This window comes from Octopus bimaculoides, chromosome 2 (genome assembly GCF_001194135.2).
Source record: "Octopus bimaculoides isolate UCB-OBI-ISO-001 chromosome 2, ASM119413v2, whole genome shotgun sequence".
Lineage (NCBI taxonomy): Eukaryota > Metazoa > Mollusca > Cephalopoda > Octopoda > Octopodidae > Octopus > Octopus bimaculoides.
In genome coordinates this window covers 34880664-34888220 of record NC_068982.1, presented here as the reverse complement: position 1 = coordinate 34888220, position 7557 = coordinate 34880664, and positions in this window count along the sequence as shown.

Genomic DNA, 7557 nt, shown 5'->3' with positions numbered 1-7557 from the left:
ACGCTGAGTCTCCCTGATAAATACGTTAGGGGTACACGTGTCTGTGGATTGCTCAGTCACTTGCACGTTAATTTCATGAGCAGGTTGTTCTGTTGACCGAATCACCTCGTCGTCGTAACCGACGGAGTGTTCCTCAACCCCTCATATATATATATATATATATATATATATATATGTATGTATGTATGCATACATATATATGTATGCATTTTTCCATGTAATCCGTGATTTTCCAGGTATTGCTGTTATAATGTGTCGATTAATGATTTAGGATTTTACCTTATAAAATACTGGGTAGGGGGATACATGGGCTGCTATTTTTAGCGAGTCGAGCGACCAGGTAGAAGTTCTTTCATTGGTTTGATTGGTTTCACTGGTTCGATTTTTAACACATATATGTAATATGTATATATATCATCGGCAGAAGTTAGAGAGTAAGTCAAAAGCTGAGAGTTTCGTGTATTGGCACTTATCAAACACGAATTTGTCCATTGACACTCTGTAACTTCTGATGAAATAACTTCTAAAATGCAAAATTTTGTCAAAAACGTTAAGAGTAAACCCTGTTGTATGTGACACATTCTACCAGTATCGGAAGTTTGAAAGTGTTTAGTTTTAAAAAATTGATTACATAATCTGTATGTCTAATTGAATAGATCCGAAATTGATGAAAGGCAAAGTCTACTTCGACGGAATTTGAACTCAGAACGTAAAGATAGACGAAATACCGCTTCTAAAATACGAAATTTTGTCAAAAACGTTAAGAATAGACCCTGTTCTTTATGACATATTCTAACAGTATCAGAAGTTTAAAAGTGTTTAGTTAAAAAAAAATTAATTAAATAATCTATACGTCAAAGTCGACCTTTGCGAAATTTGAACTCAAAAAACGTAAAGACAGGCGAAACACCGGTAAGCATTTCACCCGGCGAGATAACATTTCTGCCAACTCACCACCTTTGAAATTGAGCATTCCTTTTAGAAATATGTTCTTTAATTCATATAGTTGAAGCGTTACTCCCTTACTCTCTTACTGACACTAAATTTCGTGGCATTTCACTCCATAACTTTTCTTCTACTAATTTTTTTTCAATGCGACTAACGACTCTGAATTCCTCATACTTTTTTCTGTCATTTAAGCCTAAGAAAAGTATGCTTTTATTTTTAAATTTAAAAGTTTATGTTAATTGAAGGTGAATAGGTGCCTTACTGCCCACCTTCATGTCGTAGACATTTTGATGTAACTTTCTTTCTACTGAACCAAATCTGAAACTATTTATGCCTAAGTGTAGCTGAGGAGGTGTCCTCTTTAAAACTGTTAACAGTTTTCAATTTAGCTGAGAACTGAATTAGTGGTGAAGCTTGGAAGCTGCTGCGATTGACGAAATGGTGGACTTAAGAATATATTCAACCACTACCGTGGTTGAATGATATATATATATATATATATATATATATATATATATATATATATATATATATATATATATATATATATATATATGCATGTATATATGTATGTATGTATGTATGTATGTATGGATGTATGCATATGTATATGTGTGTGTGCATGTATATATATTCGTACAGCGGGCAAACATCAGCATAACTACAAGAACTCAATATATTTAGAGGGACAGCACTTTATGTATGCATGTACACTGATTCATGCAACACAATTGGACACATAGCATCTCACCCCTAAAAGACAGTCGCAGGAGGGGTCGAAACGATTGTAGTATTGAATACAGACTAATGTCAATCCCTCTTCTGCTTCATTCATCGATTACTAGATACACACATACACACACACACACACACACACACATATATATATATATATATATATATATATATATGTGTGTGTGTGTGTGTGTGTGTGTGTGTGTGTGTGTGTGTGTGTGTGTGTATAATGGACTCTCCCGTCGTTAGACGACGTATGAGCGTTCGACAATTTCTTATAGAACAACCACACAGAGGATTTGTTTAGAGTGATTAAATGTTTGTGCTACACATAAGTTCACTCTGTCCAATAAATTGACATTACCTGTACAGGTGCAACGAGTGCCACATGTCAGATGACCAAATGATCACAGAGCAACGTGAAATGAAGTGCTTTGCTCAAAAGCACAACGCAACGCCCGGTCTGGGAATCGAACCCACGATCTCGCAATATATGCAATGCCAAATAAGTATACATACCTTGATTGTTTCTTTGCGGATACATACTGCTCTCGTTGACCTCCTGTCTTGACTTGTCTTCGTTCGAATTAAAATTTTGTTTTAAAATTAAGTGTATAGGCATAGACGTAACTATGCGGTTAAGAAGATTGCTTCCCAATCATGTGGTCTTCGGTTAAGTCCCATTGCGTGGCACCTTGGGTAGCTATCTTCTGCTGTAGCTCAGGAGCGACCAAAGCCTTGTGAGTGGATTTGGTAGACGGAAAGTCAAAAATCCCACGCATATGTGTGTGCGTGCCTTTGTGTTTGTATTTGCCCAACACCAACGCTTGACAATCGAAGTTGGTTTGTTTACATTAGTAGTTCTCAACCAAGGTTTATATGGCCCCTGAGGGTCCATAGAAGATGCCAAATAGTAATTTGGGATCCATAATATTATTTTCATGGTCCATGAAAGAATTTTGCTGTAGCTGTATTTATTGCAAGAAAACGGCTGTCTCTAAAAATTAGATGTTAAAACATTGAATGGCTATGGGGGCCCACCGGAATAAAATAGTAATCAAGGAAATTCACAGGTAAAAAATGGTTGACAACCATTAGCTCGCATCCTCGTATCTTTAGTGTTTCGGGATAAAAGACCGATAAAATCAGTATCTAGCTTAAAAACATAAGTACTGGTATCGATTTGTTTGACTAAACCCTTTTTAGTGGTACCCCAGCATAATAGCAGTCTTATGAATAAAACGAGTAAAGCATAAAAGATATTTTTCTTTTATCTTCCGTCAAGGTGAATACTTCTTTTATAATAGGAGTGAATTATCAGCAATTGACTGTCAGTGACGTTTGTTTTGAGAAGGTTAGGGTAAAGCGAAAGATTTAGCTTTCGAGACAGGTCATTTGGGTATTGCAGGATAAAGGAGATTGATTGCGTTATGTAGGATTAAAAGAGATTGATTGCGGAATGTGGGATTAAAGGAGGTTGAGTGGGGATGGGATGGGACGAGGAACATGTGTTCGGATGGTGGGTGGTTGTTAAAATTAAAAATTATAAGAAGCTAGACGGATGGGAAAAGGAAGGAGGGTGTAAGAGAAAATAATGATGAAAGAGTCCAAAGGGAAATACAGATGTGTTACATACCAGTAGAGTGAAGAAGAAAGAATATATTTGGTAAAAAAAAAAAAAAAGTTAAAATGGAGGAGAATGACTAGAAGAAGAAACAGGGTATAGAAGAAATGCAGAAAGAGCCTAAAGTGACGCAGTTACTGATGTCCGTGTATTTATTTGACTTTGTTACGGTGTAGGTCATGTTTTCCACTTACGTAATGTGTGCTTGTGGAAGTATCTGCATTTCCCAAGTGTATCTTATCTGTTGTTTACATAAAGATCTTGGTTATAGATGTTTCTGAGGATTTTCTATTTTATACCGTCTACGATTACGCCTTTATTTTCTGTTTTGTACTTGGGATTGTTCTGGGAGCTTCCATTTTATTGTGTAGTTCGAAGCTTTCCAAATGTACATGACTAATTTTGCCGTGTTTTATTAATTTTTGGTTTTAAACAAAGAAATATGGTCATATAATCTCTTTTAAACTTACCTTCCATTCTGCCTACATACCATTTCTGTGACACTTCTAGAGTGTTTCTGTAAAAGTGGCATCTATCACATAAATTTTCTCTTCCAGATCACATGAGTTATCAAGTGATGTATGTGTATGTCATATTTTTCATTTCTATGGCACAAGAGTAACTTATATTGTAAAACTGTCTGTTAGAAAAATTTCTTCGTTAGTGATTGTTAGAGATGAGCTATCTTTTTTATGGCTATAATATCTCTTGTCATATTATATATTACGTTTTGTGAAAAGGGATGTGTCAACCAGATAACGGTGCTATGTTCTCTTTTGGCCCGATGGTTAAGGTGAATATTTGAGGGGAAATCATCGAATCACAATCCGTGAATTATCAGAGAATGTGCAGATTAGTTACGGTTCAGTTCAGTCCATTATCACTGTGGATTAGGGTATAAGACGCGTGTCTGCCAAGTTTGTACCAAAACTGCTTTCAGCTAACCAAAAAGATACTTGGCTTTCAGTTGCACAAGATCTCCATGATTGTGTCTAGAACGATCAAAACATTTTGAAAACTTTGCGTAGCTTTTTCAGCCGGTATCGTCAAGCTTTTGACAAAATTTGACGCAGATTTTCTGCTCAACTTGTCTGTCATGGTCAATGCGACGACCACACGCTGCACACCTTCATTTCAAGCACTGCTGTAAACAGCGGAGGTAAACTAGAACTTTAAAACTTAGTGTGCATGCACAGCAAAGTTCTAGGTCAATCTGTGCTTCACTCTGCGTGCTTTAGCTTTGTTAGTATGGTAACATCCTGGATAATTGATCAGACCACGTATATATAGTCTTTGACCCAATTTGGCTCTTGCTTTCGAATTTAAGACGTTTTGAAATGTTTAATTCGTACATATATTCACTTGATGAAAACGATTCCTTTTCGCACGAGGAAATAATTCTATTCATCACGTCTGAAACAGCTGTAATGAGTGGTTGTTATTTATTTATTGTTCGCATCTCTCGGAACCAGGAATTAGCGTAGATCTAGAGGGTGTTGAGTGCAATACAACTGGCGCAGTCTTTGTACCCACGTACAGCCTTGAGGCTCGTGGTATATTCAGTCGGCCGTTTGTGATTGTACATACACCTGGAATATAATAAATCTGTGTTTACTTCAGTGAGTACGTATGTGTTCCTCAAATAATGTTTGCACGCGATAGCAAATATCGCTGACCCGACCTTGTTGCTTTACTATTTTAGGACATACTTCGCATGAATCCTGAATTTATATATATATATATATATATATATATATATATATATATATATATACAAAAATGGGACAAGAACGCAAAACATCTAGACAGACGATACAAAGAAAACAGATGTATGTATGTATGTATGTATGTTTGCATATATATGCATACATATGCGCACGCACACACGTGCATATATATTTAATTTGTTTATCCGCATAATTGCCTACATACATACATATAAACGTGATGGCTGTTTGTTCTCAGCTAAGGCCATCGCTTGAGCTTGCTGATATACCATGTGATGCCTGTGCATGATGCATTTTAAACTAAGGAGAGGCCTTGTACACAACCAATCCCACTGTGTACAACGATAACACATACCCCCCCCTCCCCAAAAAAAAAGTGAAGAACTAGCCAACATTATTTGCTGCCGTAGGTTTTGCATTCTCTCTCCAGAAATGTAGTATACCAAGCCTACATTCCTATTCTCATGGTTTGTGTCGGTCCATTGTGAAAAATGTGTCGGTCCTCAGCAAGGCCACTGTTGCATCAAAGTCACCAGCTCGTCGACAATTGTTGGTTGTTGGTGCAGGAACTACAGCAGAAATAGCATTAAGCTTGCGTACACAGTATTGGATAACCGATGACTTTTGTGAGTTCATCCGCCCTTACGTACATGCAAATTATACTGTCTATACAGGTCTGATGTGACATCACTTCTAATTTAACACTTATAGGAACACCGTATTTCATTATGCAACCATAGTATACTAGAAATTTCATTGAACGATTTATAAGTCAATACTGTGCCCTACTATGCTAGCAGTGCTATTAAATCACATGTTAAGGTTAGATCTCTGATTTTGTTACGACGTTTCGTATCCGAAAACGTCTAGTGTAAACAATAATGTGATCGAAAATGGCAAAATAAGTAATGGGTGTACATGCATATTTCAGGAGTTGTTGCTCCTTCTTCAGTACCACATCCAACCTATTAACCATCCACGAAAACATTGCTTAAACAGTCACTAAATATAGCGTTGTAACATTATTGCATATACCATTTTTACATATTAAACACATTACTGGCAGCTTGTACGTACATATTAATTACTTGTAGGGACACCGTGTTTCGTTATGCAACAATACTCTTTTACTCTTTTATTTGTTTCAGTCATTTGACTGCGGCCATGCTGGAGCACCGCCTTTAGTCGAGAAAATCGACCCCAGGTCTTATTCTTTGGAAGCCTAGTACTTATTCTATCGTTTCACTTTTGCCGAACCATCATCGGTTGTCAAGCGATGTTGGTGGGGGGGGGGGGCAAACACAGACACACAAACATATACACACACATGCATATATATATACATATATACGACAGGCTTCTTTCAGTTTCCGTCTACCAAATCCACTCACAAGGCTTTGGTCGGCCCGAGGCTATAATAGAAGACACTTGCCCAAGGTGCCACACAGTGGGACTGAACCCGGAACCATGTGGTTGGTAAGCAAACTACTTACAACACAGACTGTTTAAGCAATATGCGTGTGGATGGTTCATGGATTGGATGTGGTGCGGATGAAAGAGCAACAACTCCTAAAATATGCATATACACCCATTACTTAATGTTGCCATTTTGCCTATTACCTATTTTTCCATCTTCGATCGCATCGTTGCTTACATTAGACTTATTCGGATACGAAATGTCGTAACAAAAATCAGTGCCGGCTATAATTTCAATAGGAAACCTGTAGAGATAACCTTCACATTTCTAATTTAAACGTATTTGCTGTTATACATGGCACTGGAGCCAGTTAGTCACGAGGAAGGATAATTAAAGAAAATAATTCTTGATATATATAATAAAGATGGATGGCCACGGCTAGAAGGCTTTCATCATAGATCTATTCTATCAGGACTGACCTTAGGGGATAAAAACAACTGTAATTGTTTCAAGCCTACAGATATGAATTTGAGAGAAAATCACAGTAAAAAGATGTCATTTAGGTGGAACCGCAAATTGATTATGAAAATTAACTACACACCTTTTCTCACTCTTCACGCATACATATCATAGTACACACACACACACACACACACACACACACACACAAACAAACATATGCACATACACACACACTCATACAAACACGTATATACACTCACATATACGCACGCACGTACACACGCACACATACATGCAAACACACACTGATAGTCATGCAGGCAGTAACATACTCTTCCACAGATAGATAGCTGCCTACAGACGTACATGCGGACGTACCTACATGCATACATGCATACATATGCACACATATTTATACACATACATACGCGTTCGTCTGCATGTGTGTGCGTGCATGCGCGCGAGCGCGCGTATGTGTGTGTGCATGTGTGTGTTTGTGTGTTCGTGCGTGCGTAAATCAGTTCTTTGTTTGATATGCCGCTCCAGCAGGAATCTTAAATTGATGGAAAGGTAGTCGACTTATATCAGTGTATATAGATATCTGTGTGTGTGTGTATGTATGTATATATATATATATATATATA